This window comes from Cervus canadensis, chromosome 23 (assembly GCF_019320065.1).
Source record: "Cervus canadensis isolate Bull #8, Minnesota chromosome 23, ASM1932006v1, whole genome shotgun sequence".
Classification (NCBI taxonomy): Eukaryota; Metazoa; Chordata; class Mammalia; order Artiodactyla; family Cervidae; genus Cervus; species Cervus canadensis.
This window is the reverse complement of record NC_057408.1, coordinates 30,505,125-30,522,046: the sequence shown is the minus strand read 5'-3', so window position 1 is coordinate 30,522,046 and position 16,922 is coordinate 30,505,125.

The window sequence follows — 16,922 nt, the reverse complement described above, 5'->3', positions numbered from 1 at the left end:
ATTTTGATTTCCTGATGCAAACAGCCAATACATTGGAAAAGTCCCTGATGCTGGGAAAGATTGAGGGCAGAAGGAAAAGAGGGCATCAGAGCGTGAGATGGCTGGATGGCATCACCTATGCAATGGACATGAACTTGGGCAAACTCTGGGAGATGGTGAGGGACAGGGATGCCTGGTTTGCTGTAGTCCAGGGGTCATGAAGAGTCAGACACAACTGGGTGACTGAACAACAGCAATGACTATAATGCTGCATTAGGCAGACAGGGCTGACAGGTATGTTTGTGCAGACTGTGTGGTCTACTAGGCATATCCAATAAGGTGAGTGGTGAGTCACCAAGCTGTGCATCTGATGTAAAGAGGCAGACAGCAGACAGGAGGCCCACCTTTTTAATTTCAGTAAGGTATGACCCATTCTTCCCACTATGCATTCATAGAAGGAAGGCATGTTTTTCCCAATTCACACAAAACTCTGTGAAATTACAGGGTACTAGAAAAGCAAATGATTTTTAAAATTCTCTAAGAGCCCTCTACATGCTGAATCTCAAATGATCTCCAACTCAGTCAGTTCTTACAAGCAACAGGAGCTACAACCTGAGAAATTTTATATCTCCTGAAAACAAATTGTCCAGATCCTAGAACTTACTGCCACCAGTGAAACAAATCTGTGTCCAAACAAATCTATCCTCCAGTAAGACAATTTTAACTTGGATTAACCTGAGGTGGGGATGAGGATTGAAACCAACCCACATAGAGATGCTCTGAAACAAATGAAAGAATAAGTTGAGAAAACAAGAGGAAGCCAGGAATGCACCCACCAGCCTGCGTATGTTATGGAGAGACACAACAGTCTCATTATGTACATGTGGTTGCCCCACTTTAGGAAGACATCTTAATGACCTAAGGATATTTTTCCACTGGAGTTTCCTTAATGATTCCCACATTTATGGCCACATTTACTTCCAACCTCTGAGTAGTTTAAGAACAGTATTTGAATGATAGGTAGCTCAGTGGTAAAGAATCTGCGAGCCAATGTAGGAGACATAAGAGATGTGAGTCCAGTCCCTAGGTTGGGAAGATCTCCTGGAGGAGGGCATGGCGACCCACTCCAGTATTCTTGCCTGGAGAATCCCGTGGACAGAGGTGGGCTATAGTCCACAGGGTCTCAAAGAGTCAGGGGCAACTGGAATGACAGCATGCACTCACATGAATGATTCTGAAGTGTATTAACTACTGTTGATCATTTGCATTGTTCACCCAGAATATAAGCATAATGCAAGGTAATGAATGACTATGAGTATGATAGAAGAATTGCCTCTTCTAGAAAGCCCTACGGTGAGTTAGTTAATACTCTACGTGATACACGATTTTAGAGGAGCTAGTTATTATTTAGGTGGAGTTCAAAAGGCTCAGGGCACGTTCTAAAGCTGAACATTGTGACTGGCATCATTTTTATACATTTCATGTAAATAGCCACATAATGGAACTAAAACATGTAAATTACCTAATTAATCTTGCAAGTGACATGTATTCATGTTATCTTGTCTCATATCTGAATGACATTCGTGTCTAAGGCCTGTCGCCATTCTTCATACCACTCTTGAACCTCATATAATCTCTGAAATTGATCATCCTTCATCTCAATCCTAGACCATCATAAACTCATCTTCCCAGTAATTCAATGTTTGCTTTTAAGCTGCATCAAAAAATACTTGAAATTAAAACAGATACTTCAAAATACCTTGTAATCAACATGAACCTAGACCATCGAGTATTTAAAATATAGTTGGGAAATTCAAAATAAGCCCACTGGAAATATAAATAACAATGGAAATCTAACACATGTTGTGGAAAGGTTGTCAAAAGTTGATATATAACTAATTTCAAATAAGTGGATCTGAAAACAACTGACCTAGAAGGTCAAAGAGGGAAGTCTTATTGTAATCAGTGATATAAGACACATTTTTGTTAATGTCAGTAAAGGGCCTACTTTCTCCAGTGATAAGTAGGAAACCTTAAGAACTCATCACACTCACACAAAAGATCCAAACATGGGTCTTTTGATGACATGAAAAATTGGCTAAGTTATGTCATAGATCATAGCACTATCTCATATCCATCTTATAGAGAACTTACTTACAGGTCACCAGATATCGTGGTCCAAACTGTGGTTGGTGTTTGGGAACTGATGAAAGACATGGTAATTTAAACTTGCAGAAATGTAAAGGAGCTTAAAGTGACTTTATTTCAATTTTTGGTGACAGTTACTGTTATTATTTAAAATTCTTTTGATTTGGAGGATGGATGGTAAATATTTGATTTCACCTGGAGGGGTAACATTGAGTTTGATCCTTGAGTCAGGAAGATACCCTGAAGAAGGGTACATCAACCCACTCCAGTATTCTTGCCTGGAGAGGACAAGAGGAACCTGTTGGGCTATGGTCCATAGGGTTGCAAAGAATCAAACACAACTGAAGCAATTTAGTACACACACACAGAGGGTAAGGTTAATGGACGAGAAGATGGAAGTGGGCAACAGGTGGGTAAAATGCCAAAAGCCTGAAAGTTTTACTTACTTCTATGAACAAAGAGGATTCAAAGAAAGTTTTAGAAAATGAATCATGTGGTGACAGTGGGTTTACAGAATGAAAACTGGAGACTTAGATAAATTACATGTATGCGGAGGATGACACTAGGAATATTTATGTAGCTTGCATCCAGTATTTCTATAAAAATTTTTGTGATCTCCTGCAACATTGATGGTAATAATAACATAATATTTGAATCTTCAATAGGCTAAATCTTTCATGATTCTTTCTACATGCTGATTATATGAAACCTTAGTAATATTTCCATGCCCTATATATCTTAAAATCATGATTGGTTTATAACCTTGCAATTTATTTGCACCCATTTATTTTCTTTTATATGAAAGCAAACATTTGGAGTTGTCTCTGAGACTGGATCTAAAGAGTGAAAAGAAGAGGAGGTTAGGCCACAGGAGCCTTTTTTCAGAGAGGATATAATGCAAGAGATCAGTAAAGTAATAAAAGGGTCTGATGTCCCATCCTAGGTATATGAACTTCAGTTAAAAATATAACACCAGGAATTTTTTAATAAAGGAATAGAAGTATGTGACGCCTGTCCTTGAAGATTCTAGTTACAGATGATCCTTTACAATTCAGACTTTGGGAAGAAAGGATAGAGAAAAGCAAAAAAAAGAACTAATAAATCTCTTTTGTCAAGTGACAGACCTTAGACTGGTTGGTTAACTGACTATGCAAAAATTTTAGTAGATTTTTCTGTGATTCCTAATTCTTTTTATTCATAAGAATTTTATAATATTTAAATGACACAAGAGAAGGTAATCCTACATTTGCTTAGTAGAACATTTCAGGATGTGCAGTCACAATGTGCCACATGGCCCTGTTGCCAGCACTCTGCAAATACAAAGTTGTATAATCAACTCCAAATCAGGGGGAAAAAAAACACAGTTATTTTCCTAGTTTCATAATAATTCATTACTTAAAAATGATATATATACTTAGATCTGTGTTCAGCTAACATATCTAAGGTTCATCTAGGGAAGATCAAGATGGCAGAGTAGAAAGATCCTGAGTTTACCTCCTCCTATAGACATACCAACACTACAACTGCATGTAAAGTAGGTATCTCTGAAAACAACCTGAAGACTAGTTAAACAGACTTTGTACCGCTCAGGATACAAAGAGACCCTGGTTCAATTCCTGGGTCAGGAAGATCTGCTAGAGAAGGGACAGGCTACCCACTCTGATAATCTTGGGCCTCCCTTGTGGCACAGCTAGTAAAGAATCTGCCTGCAATGGGGGAGACCTGGGTTTGATTCCTGGGTTGAAAAGATCCCCTGGAGAAGGGAAAAGCTACCCACTCCAGTATTCTGGCCTGGAGAATTCCATGGACTGTATAGTCCATGGGGTCACAAAGAGTCAAACATGACTGAGCGATTTTCACTTTCACTTTCAAGGATATAAAGAAAAAGGCACATTGCTATGGATAGGAGGGGCAGGGATGTAGTCTTACTACAGCCCACGGCCCAGGTGAGGCAAATCACAAGTGGACAAATATCACAACTGTGGCAGTTCCTCCTGAGGAGAAAGTCGGTACTATCTCCACACTGGAATCCCCAACCTGGGGAGCCTGTCCTGTGAAGGTGAGTCCCGACAATGTCTGACTTTCAAAGTTAGTGAAGCTTGGAATTCCCTGATGACCCAGTGGTTAGGACTCGGTGCTTTCACTTGGGGCTCAGGTTCAATCCTTGGTCAAGGAACTAAGATCCCTCAAGCTGCATGGTCTAGCCAAAAAAAAAAAAAAAGTGAAGCTTACATCTGGGAAAGTCAGATAGCTGTGGGAAACCAAGACTTTGCTCTTAAGCAAACTAACTCACGCACAGACTAGCTCACTGTGAATCCTCACAAAGAAGTAGCAGCTTGAACAGTGCCTGGATCACATATGGAGATTCATTGACTAGTTTTAGGGCATGGGCCAGAAGGGAAGGAATCTGGTAGAAATTTCTTAAAACTCTTTATTTATTGGCTGTGCTGGATCTTCGTTGCTGCATGTGGACTTTCTCTAGCTGTGGTAAGTGGGGGCCACTCTTGGTTGGGGTGTGAGAGTTTCTCTTTGCGGTGGTTTTCTTACTGTGGAACATGGGTTCTAGAGCACTCAGACTCAGTAACTGTGATGCAAGCTTAGTTGCTGGGGCACGTGGAATCTCTGTGGGCCGGGGACTGAAACTGTGTCCCCTGCACTGACAGGTATATTCTTAACCATTGGACACCAGGGAAGTTCAGGTGGAACTTTCTTTGAGCACAGAAGTACTGGCATTTTTTTTTTTTTTTTTTTTCCTTTTTACTCTCCTCCTATTTATCTAGACTGACTCTATCAGGCATCATTTCTGTCACTCTCCATCAACCTAGCTAATATCATGCACCCTACCCCAGTCTTCCTCTGAGGACTAGCACCACTCAAACCACCTATTCTAGCCAGCTCTCCAGAGCAGTTCCTGCTCCAGGGAGCAATCCCAGTACACAAGCAGGCCCGCAACAATCACAACCCAGCCTTGCAGGCTGTTGTGTCAGGGTCTAGCCTCAAACGTCAGCACTCTTGCATCAGTCAAGATCAGACCCTCTCAGCCAGCTGGCCTGGGGGCTAGCCTTACCCACCAATGTGTCCCAAGCAACTGGGCCAGAGGATAAACCTCTCCTGTCAATGTACCTGCAACAATTGCAGCCCAACCACACAAAGAGGTTACACACGGTCCACACAAGGGATACCAAGAAGTACCTGGCTTTGGTGAGCAGGGGGAAATGTGCCACTGAACCCCGTAAGATACCTTCTACATAAGGCCAATTTTTAAAGACCACAGGTATAGCATATATACTTAATATATAAAAACAAGCAAAAAAAATAGGCAAAATGAGAAGACAAAGGAATAATTTCCAAACAAAACACAAAACCTCAGAAAAAGAACTGAATGAATAAAGATAAGAAACATCAGATAAAGAGTAAGACATAGTCAGAAATATGCTCATTGAACTCAGGAGAAGAATGGATGAACTCAGTGAGAAATTCAATGAAGATATAGAAAATATGTTTTAAAAAATAAGAATTGAAGAATACAATAACTGACACTATACGTATATATAATCAACAGCAAATTAGAAGATGCAAATAAGAGATAAGAAATCTGGAGACAGTTAAGGAAAATCATCCAATTTAAATAACAGAAAGTAAAAAGAATTTTAAAAATGAGGAGAGTTTAAAGGACCTCTGAGACGATATCCAATGCACCAATGTTAGCATTATATGAAGTCCCATAAGACAGAGAGAAAAAGGGACAAAAAATTTGTTTGAAGTAATGATAATTTAAAACTTTCCTAACCTGATGAAGAAATAGACATCTGAGTCCAGGAAGCACATAGACTCTCAAACAAGATGAATCGAAGAGACCCACAGCAACACATTATAATTAAAATGTCAAAAGTTAGAGACAGAATCTTAAAAGCAGCAAGATAAAACAAAAACTAGTTGCATGCAAGGGAACATAAGACTATCAGATGATTTTTGCAGAAGCTTTATGGCCCAGAAAGGATTAGCATGTCATATTCAAAGTACTAAAAGGAAAAATTATAGCCAATAATACTCAGTAAGGTTATCATTCGATATAAGTAGAGAAATAAAAATCTTTCCAGATAAACATAATGCTAAAGGGGTTCATCATTAAATTAGCCTTATAAGAAATGTTAGAGGGACTTCTTCAAATAGGAAAGAAAAGGTCATTATAAGAAACAACAAAATTATAAAAGAGAAAAAAATCTCACTAGTAAAGGAAACCATACAATAAAGGTAGTAAATCAACCACCTATAAAATTAATAAGAAGGTTAAGAGTTAAATAGTACTAAAATAATCTGTATCTAAAATAGCTAGTTAAGAAAGTGAAAGTGAAGTCTCTCAGTCATGTCCGACTCTTTGTGACCCCATGGACTGTAGCCTACCAGGCTTCTCCATCCATGGGGTTTTCCAGGCAAGAATACTGGAGTGGGTTGCCATTTCCTTCTCCAGGGGATCTTCCTGACCCAGGGATTGAACCCAGGTCTCCTGCATTATAGGCAGATGCTTTACCCTCTGAGCCACCAGGGAAGCCCATAGCTAGTTAAGTAATACGCAAAATAAAATAAATGTTCATCAAAAATATAAAGCTTGGGGGTATAAAAATGTAGTCCTTTTAGAATGCACTTGAATTTAAGCAACCATCAGCTTAAGGTGAATGATTAAACCCATAAGTTGTTTTATATAAACCTCATGGATACTACAAACCAAAAACTTAGATACAAAAATAAATTAGTTAATTAAACCACAGATATAAAACATAACACTAAAGAAAATCATTAAATCACAAAGGAAGAGAACAAGAGAATAAAGGAACAGTGAGGAACTATAAAAACAATCAGAAAACAATTAACTAAATGGCATAATTGTATACTTATTAATAATTAGTTTAAATATAAGTGAATTTAAAAGATTAAAGCATGGCTTGCAGCAAGAAGTGGCAAGCAGCCTGATTCATGAGAAGTGAAGCTGCTCAGTCAAGTGTGACTCTTTGCCATCCCATGGACTATAGCTTACCAGGCAAGAGTACTGGAGTGGGTTGCTATTTCCTTCTCCAGTGGATCTTCCTGACCCAGGGATCGAACCTGGGTCTCCCTCATTGCAGGCAGATGCTTTACCCTCTCAGCCACCAAGGAAGCCCAAAGCATGGCTGAATGGATACAAAAATAGCCCATATATATGCTTCCTACAAGAGACTACATCAGGTTTAAATATACACACAGCCTAAATGTGAAATGATAGTAAAATATATCCCATGCAAATATAAACAAAAAGAAAACTGGGGTAGAATAACTTAAACATCAGTGAAAATAAGGGCTGGTTATTTGAAAAGAAAAAAATAGACAAACCTGTAGTCAGGCTCATCAAAGAAAAGAAGATAGGGCTCAAATCAATAAAATCAGAAAGAGCAGACATTACAACTGATATCACAAAAATACCAAGAATTATGACATTACTATGAACATGTGTATGCCTATAAAATGGACAAGTTAGAATAAATGGACAAATTCCTAAAAATGTATAATCTCCTAAACCTGAATTAGGGAAAAACATAGAATATGAATATATCAATTTCCAGTAATGAAACTGAATCAGTAATCAAATAAAACTTAACAAGGAAAAGTCCAGGACCAGATGTGAAAACACTACAAAAAACAAACAAAAAAACAAACTTACTGGCCAATATTTCTGAAGCAAAAATTCTCAGTGAAATATTAGCAAACTGAATTCAACAATACATTAAAAGGATCATATACCATAATCAAGAGGAATTTATTCCAGGGGTGCAAGGATGGTTCAATATCTATAAATCAATCAAAATGTTACACCAAATTAAAATGAAGGATTGATAAAAGCACAAAAGCATTTGACAAAAATTCAACATCTATTTATGGTAAAAAAATTCTTAACAAAGTGAGTATAGCAATAATATACATCAACATAATGAAGCCATATAGGAGAAGCCCACAGCTAAAATCATACTCAATGATGAAAAGCTGTAATCTTTTACTCTGAGATCAGAAACATGGCACGTGTCCACTCTCACCACTTTTATGCAACCCACTTTTGGAAGTCCTAGTCACAGCACTTATACAAGAGAGATAAAAAACCATATTTAATAAATAAAATAGGTAAATGGGAAAGAAAAATGTAGGACTGTCACTATTTGCAGATGCCATGGTACTATATAATAGAAAACCCTAAAGTATCTACCAAAAACTAGTAGGGCTAACACATAAATTCAGTAAAGTTGCAAGGTATAAAAGCAATATACAGAAGTCTGTTGTATTTCTATGCATTGATAATAAACTATCAGAAAAGAAATCAAGATGGTAATCCCATTTAAAACTGTATCAAAAAGAATAAAATACCTAGGAATAAACATATTTAAGGAAGTGAAAGTTTGTACTCTGAAAATTATAAGACACTAGTGAAAACTATTAAAGATAACATAAGTAAATGGAAGGATATACCATGCTAATGAATTGAAAGAATTAATATCGTTAAAATGTCCACACTGCTTAAAGCAATGTACAAATTCAATGCAATCTATTTCAATATATCTATGGCATTTTCCTCAGAACTGGAAAAATAATCCTAAAATGTGTATGAGTCAATGAAAAATCTCAAACAACCGAAGCAACCAATCCTAAGAAAGAACTAAGCTGGAAGTATTACACACCCTGATTTCAAATGATACTACAAAGCTACAGTAATTAAAACTGTATGGTACTCTCACAAAAACAGACGTTTCTATGAACGAACAAAATAGAGAGCACAAAAATATACCCATGCTTGTAGGGTCAATTAATTCATGCCAAAGGAACAAAAAATAGACACGGAGGAAAAGATAATTTCTTAAATATATGGTTCTGGGAAAACTGAATGGCTTTATTCAAAATAATAAAACTAGACCACTTTCTTATACCATATACACAAATAAACTCAAAATGAATTAAAGAATCAAATGTAAGACCTGAAATAATAAAACTTCCAGAAGAAAACATAAATAGTACACTCTTTCACAGTAGTCAGACAAATGCTTTTTAGATCTCTCTCCATAGGCAAGGGTAATAAGAGCATAAATTAACAAATGGGGCCACATTAAACAATAACAAAAACATATTTTGTACTGCAAAGGGAACCATCAACCAAACAAAAAGCAACCTACCAAATAGCAGAAGATATTTGCAAAGTATATATCTCATAAGGGGCTTTTATACAAAAGGTATAAAGGATTCACACATCTCATATTTTTAAAAATCTGATTAAAATATGAAAAAAATGATATGAAAAAACATTTTCGAAGGAAGGCATACAGATAGCTAACAGATAAAAATGCTGAGCATCACTAATAATCAAAGAAAAACAAATCAAGATTACAATGAGTTACTTTATACCTGTCAGAATGCCTGTTATCAAAAAGATAAGCAACAGCAAGTGTTGACAAGGATTTAGGGAAGAGGAAATCCTTATGCACTATTGCTAAGGACATAGATATGTACAACCACTATGGAAAACAGGATGAGGATTCTTCAAAAAATTAAAAACATAAATATCATTTGATTCTGCTTCTGGATATTTATCCAGAAGTTCCACTTCTGGGTATTTATCAAAAACAAAACAAAAAGATATGTATCCATATGTTTATTGAAGTATTATTTACAATAACTTGTATATGGAAGCTCCTAAGTGCCCTGCCCATCAATAGATAAGTGAATAAAGAACATATGGAAGAAATATACAATGGAATATTTATACATACAATACAATATACTCAGCCATAGAAAAGAATGAAATCTTGCCCTTGGCAACGGCATGTATGTATTTAGAATTATGCTAAGTTAAATAAGTCAGACAGAGAAAGATGAATACTTTATGACTTAATTTATATGTGGAATCTAAAAAGCAAAATCAATGAATAAACAAGTCAAAAGAGAAACAGACTCATAGATACAGAGAAGAAAGCTGTTGGTCGCCAGAGGGGTGAGAGATTAGAGGTTAGAGGAAGTAAATGAAGAGGATTAAGAGGTACAAAATTTCAGTTACAGAATAAATGTCACAAAGACGTAAGGTATATCATAGGGAATATAATACATAATATTACAATAGCTTTGCATGATGACAGATTGTTACTAGATTTATTGTGACCAGTGTGCAATGTGTATAAATTCAAATTGCTATGCTGTCCACCTGAAGCTAATGCAATACTGTATGGCGTGTGTGCTCAGCCACTTCATTTGCCTCTTTGTGACCCTATGGACTGTAGCCCATAGGCCCTTCTGTCCATGGGATTCTCCAGAATACTGAGGTGGGTTGCCATGTCTTCCTCCAAGGTATCTTCCTGACCCAGGGACTGGACTCGCATTTCTTAAGTCTCCTGCATTGGCAGACAGGTACTTTACCACTAGCAACAGCTGGGAAGCTCCAGAATACTGTATTAACTATACTCTATATGTTTTTTAATAAAGTGCATCAATCATGCATTGCTCCATCCACTTAGTCCCCTTTTCATTTCTCTTTTTTTCCCCCTGAAACCATAACTCTCTCCATCTCCTTCTCCTTTGTCTTTGCATCTGTCTTTGCAACTGTTATTTTTGTCTCCTTCTCCCTTCTCTGTGTCTCTTTACCTATTCATGTCTCTCCACTCACTGTTACCCCAATAAACATTTCTCCTTTAGCCCTCATAAGTCTTCATGCTTTTCTTACCCTGAAAAAGGAAAGTGAATGCTTTTGCCTATCCACTTAGCTTGCATTTCCTTCAAAAATACTTCCAAAAAAGTTCAAGTAAAAAGCAAGATATTCATGCCAAACTCAAGAGGAAAGTTAAAATAAAATGGCATAATTAAAGCAGATATGAGAAAAAATATATTTATTAGTGGAATTACTTTAAAGAACCATTGTTAGTATTGAGAAGGGACAAAGGAACTGGTTTTAAGAAGCTGGTGCAATTTTCATGAACACCTGGTACTGAAAACTTCCCCAAAAGGCAGTTGTCTCACAGCTTGAAGTGCCCACTGTGGGTCAGGGACCCAACTGGACCCCTTCCTCTGCTCTTTGGCCATCTGTCCTCACTAAGGCTTGTCTTTATTTTCCTCTCTAAAACTCTGTTTTCTCATCAACTATTGCTATCAACCCTAATTTTGGTGGGCATATTTATGCAATGCCTTTTTTGAGAAAGTTACAAACAAAAGATTTTTTCCCTTTTAATTTGCTTATTTGAATATGTGTTTATTCCAGGGGTTGGAAAACTTCAACTTTGGGGCCAAAATCCTCCCATTTGTATAATTAATATTTGTTGGAATAGAGCCATGCCCATTTGTTTACTTAGTATGATGCTGGGAAAGACTGAAGGCAGGAGGAGAAGGGGATAACAGAGGATGAGATGGTTGGATGGCATCACGGACTCCATGGACATGAGTTTGAGCAAATTCCTGGAGTTGGTGATGGACAGGGAGGCCTGGAGTGCTGCATTCCATGGGGCCGCAAAGAGTCGGACATGACCTAGTGACTGAACTGAACTGCTTGTCACATTACAACAGGAAAGTTAAGTAACTGCAACTGAGATTGTTTGGACTATAAAGCTTAAAATATTTATTATCTGGTCCTTTAGCAAAAATAAAAATTGTGCTGACTCCTATTTCATTCTATGTTCACACCAGATTGATAATTTGTCTACATACAGCATTTTAAAGGTATTATTCCCTTGTCCTCTAGCTTCCAGAATGAATGTTTCATATTTTAGCAACATTTTAATTCCTGATCCTTTATGTGAAAACTAGTTTTCTCCAATACATCAGAGCTTCTGGAAACTGCTCTTTGTTCTTAGTGTGGTACTTTTTCATCTACTACAATAAGCACTCAATGGATCCATTCAATATAAACCAAACAATACCTTTGATAATTTCTTCCCTTCAATTTTTTTTCTCTTTTTGAAATTTTAATTAGCCAAGTTTAGATCTCTTAGATTGACTCTCTAATTTTCTTATTTTTTGTTACCTTCCATTCTCCTGAAATTTAGATCTTTCTGGGGAATTTCCTCATGTTAATCTTCCAATCTTTCTATAACATTTTAAAGTTTCTGCTGTCATATTAATTTTCAGGAGGTTTTTTTTTGTTTTCTTTTTTTAGCATTTTATCTTCGGTTCATGGATGTGATATCTTCATTATTTCCCTGAAGAGTTATACCTAGAAAAAAATAAAGGACAAGTGAAGAATTTTTGAGGCACATAACAGCTAAAAGAATTTATCATCAGTAGAACTTCATACAAGAAGTTAAAGAACCTCCACCAGATAGAAGAAAAATGATATCAGACAGAAATATGAATTGACACATGAGAAATCATAGCTATGTAATATATATATGCAATAATTTTTATTTTTTAAATAAAATATTACAGATTTATCTTTAATTAAATGTATTTTAATATAAAATAAAGTAAAAGAAACACCCATAGCACAAAAACAGATTCATAACATAAAATAAAATGAATGACCACAGCACAAAAACTAAGAGAAAAGTAAGTATACTATTATGACATTCTTAACACTGTATATGAATTAGTACATCATTTGAAGATTGCAATAAATTTAAAATTTATACTATAAATCATAATGTAATCACTAAAATAACAAAGAATAATAGATAATAAGTGGACAAAGGAAAATCATAAAATATAATTAACAAACAGAAATCAGATAGAGGGATAAAGGACAAAGAATAGTTGAGATATATAGAAAACAAAAACCAAAATTAGAGATCAATAATCATTTACATTATGTGGAAATGACCTAAAGTAAAATTAGAAAAAAAGAACAAGACCCAGCTATATGATACCTATAAGAAATTCATTCTAAATAAAATATACAGATAGGTTAAAAGTAAAGGGATGGTAAAAGATATACCTTGCTAACCCTAATCAAAAGAAAACTGAAGTTCTAGATTAATAGCAAAGTAAATTACAGAGTAAAGTATATTATTAGAGATATAGAAAGTCATTTTATAATGATAAAGGAGAAATAGAACTTCCATACACATAATCAAAGCATTCAAAATCCTTCTATTGTAATTGGTAGAACAGTGGACAAAAAATCAGTAATATATATTGTAGAAGACTTGAACAACAATCAATTCACTTGACCGATTGGTATTTATAGGATGCTCTACATCCTATACAGAAGAATGGGTATGTTTTTCAAGTGCACATGGGGCATCTAATTTATCAAGATATAAAATATTCTGGTTCATAAAATATTTAAATATGCATTTAAAGAATATAAGCCATACAAAATATGTACTCTGATAAAATGGAATTAAATCAAGTTTAAATAACAGCAAGATGTTTGGACAATTTTTTTGAAATATTTGATCACTAAATAACATACTTTGATGTAGCCCATGTGTCAAAGAAGAAATTAAAAGGAAATTTATAAAGTAGTTTGAATTGAATGATAATGAAAAGGCATTAGATTTTGTGGAATTCCTCTAAAGCAGTAGTTAGCAGGAAGTTTACACCATTAAATGCCTATATGAGAAAAAAAGTCTCACATCAGTGACTTCAGCTTTCACAACAAAACCAGGAAAAGAAAAGCAAATTAAATGCAGATTGAGCAGAATAAAGAAAAAAATAAAGATCACATTAAAAAAATGAAGAAGAAAAATAATAGATACACGAAACCCAAGTGATTTTTTTGAGATCGGAAAAGTCATTTAATTTCTGACTAAGATAATTAGGAAAAAATGACAAAAGATAAAATACTATCAATTCAGGGAATGAGAGAAATGAGTTTGTAAGAACTGACAAATGACAACAAAACCCAGCAAACATTACACAAAAAGAATGTTAAAACTAACAGAGATTTTGGGATTATAGAGGTATTGGTAAATACAATTTTAGGTTAATTTTTTTTTTTCCTCAAGAGTCAAGTAGTTCCTGATTGTTCACATTTAAGAATGGGTCACTACCAATTAAAAAATGGGCCAAAGAACTAAACAGACATTTCTCCAAAGGAGACATACAGATGGCTAACAAACACATGAAAAGATGCTCAACATCACTCATTATCAGAGAAATGCAAATCAAAACCACAATACGGTACCATCTCATGCTGATCAGAATGGCTGCCATCAAAAAGTCTACAAACAATAAATGCTGGAGAGGGTGTGGAGAAAAGGGAACCCTCTTACACTGTTGGTGGGAATGCAAACTAGGACAGCCGCTATGGAGAACAGTGTGGAGATTTCTTAAAAAACTGGAAATAGAACTGCCATATGACCCAGCAATCCCACTTCTGGGCATACACACCGAGGAAACCAGATCTGAAAGAGATACGTGTACCCCAGTGTTCATCGCAGCACTGTTTATAATAGCCAGGACATGGAAGCAACCTAGATGCCCATCAGCAGACGAATGGATAAGGAAGCTGTGGTACATATACACCATGGAATATTGCTCAGCCATTAAAAAAGAACACATTTGAGTCAGTTCTAATGAAGTGGATGAAACTGGAGCCTATTATACAGAATGAAGTAAATCAGAAAGAGAAATACCAATACCATATATTATACCAATGCGTATATATGGAATTTAGAAAGATGGTAATGATGACCCTATATGCAAGAAAGCAAAACAGACAAAGATGTAAAGAACAGACTTTTGGATAATGTGGGAGAAGGCAAGGGTGAGACAATATGAGAAAATAGCATTGAAACATGTGCATTGCCATATGTAAAATAGATGACCAGTGCAAGTTCGATGCATGAAGCAGGGCTTTCAAAGTTGTTGCTCTGGGACAACCCAGAGGGATGGGGTGGGAGGGAGGTGAGAGGTGGGGGTCAGGATGGTAGGACACATGGACACCCATGGCTGATTCATGTCAGTGTATGGCAAAAACCACTACAATATTGTTAAATAAATAGCCTCCAATTAATACAAATAAATTAATTTTTAAAAATAAAAATCAATTTGAGGGGGAAAAAAATGAGTCACTAAAATAGTAATTGAAAAGCTCAGTACACTTGGACACATGAGAAGTTGTGAGCTTCTCTAAGCCTCTCTTATGGGTATTTGGTCAAGGATTCTGCTAATTTTTTATAATGAATCCCAGATTTCTATTGTAGGGAATCTTATCTCTTGGGCTAATCAACATATAGAAAACAACACTCGAATCTTTTATCTGTAGCCTGTGCGACTAGCTATCAATTTTTTTTTTATGGGGGAAATGCTTATGGATTTGATTGTTCATGACAGGGTAACATGTTCTTGAAACATTCTGTACATAAGGCACTGAAATGGAGGAAGAGTGTAGCTTACAAAATAATTTAAGCAATTTGATAGTGCTTAACATCCTATATCAGAAATGAGCTACTAAAATTTAAAAATTACATGATAATTTACATTATTAAAACCTATCATATCAAGGCTTTCAAATTAATCACTTTAGCAACATAGACTGTTAATCCAATGGTAAGATATTACTAAAAAATTCCTTAAACTTCTGTATTTTTCATTTAGCCCTGTAGGTACTTTGTATGAATATTTTCAATATCCTAAGAATTAACTGATTTGGAAAACAGACAAGAGGCAAATTAGACTAATGGAGGATGAACAAGGTGAGGATACAATTCTGACCTCAAAAAGGTGTCTTTGAAAATAGTGAGACTTGAATACTAGGTCTGAACACAATTTCAGAAAAAAAATTTCAAATGCATTTAGAATGCTGACAGCCTCGTTAGAATAAATGTGTCTACTCCCAAAATGACTACTTTGAAAGACAGCTCTCACTTGGATGTATAAATTTAGGTGTGTCGACAGGGGTGGGAGTAATTAGGAGATCCAATTTGTTTCTTTACACACACACACTTTGGATAAGTATTCCAGGTGAGGTCAAGGAAGTCGCCCCACTACTCACCTGTGAAAGCCTGGTAAAGTCACACTGCCCCCTGGGAATGTGTGGCTGATGGCAGCAGAAGGCAAGAAGGCTACTGCTTTGATAAACACCCTGCGGGTCTGCAAAATGGCAGTGCTGGGAGACATGTGCCAAATCATGTTTGGCTTTGGCCCTGTAACTTGTGATTCTGTCAAGGACTCATCACGTCAATTGGTGGAAAATGGATTACTGTCATTCTTCAAGGCACAGCACATCATTCCCCATTGATTGGCATGCCAAATCCTTCACAAAGTAGTGAGTCAGGGGCGATTCAAATCATCATCCAACTGTCAGCTTGATTGCCTAGCCCTCTATCAATGGGATTAAACTAGTCTGGCATCCAAAATATAATGAAAGGCATTACTTTACTTGAAAAGTTGACAGGAAGACAGGGGTGCTGGACCCAGGAGGACTAGGCATATAGAGAAAAAATAACAATAACAAAATTGGTGAGAATGAACTGAGAGAGAATGTAAATATATTCTTCAGTCTCTTAAGAGATGTTATAACTAAAGGGAATTACATTTCTCTTCACAGAGAATTAGATCTGAAAGGGACACTGAAAAAATTATGTAGGTCATGCCTGTTCTCTGACAAAAAAAGAAAATGAGGTGAAGGAAGGGAAATAAGTCACTAATTTTGATTACTGAGAGAATGAGAGAATTCACGGCATGTTCTTCGGAGGGAAAGAAACTTGACTTTCCTTCTTGGTTCTTCTATTTGTGTTGTGTCATAATAGGCAAACCCCACAGACTGTTTCCTCACCTAAGTGGCGATAATTTCATATATATAATGCTTAGAGAGTAAACCACTAACGCAGTTAGGCTTCCATCTCAATGTATGCCAA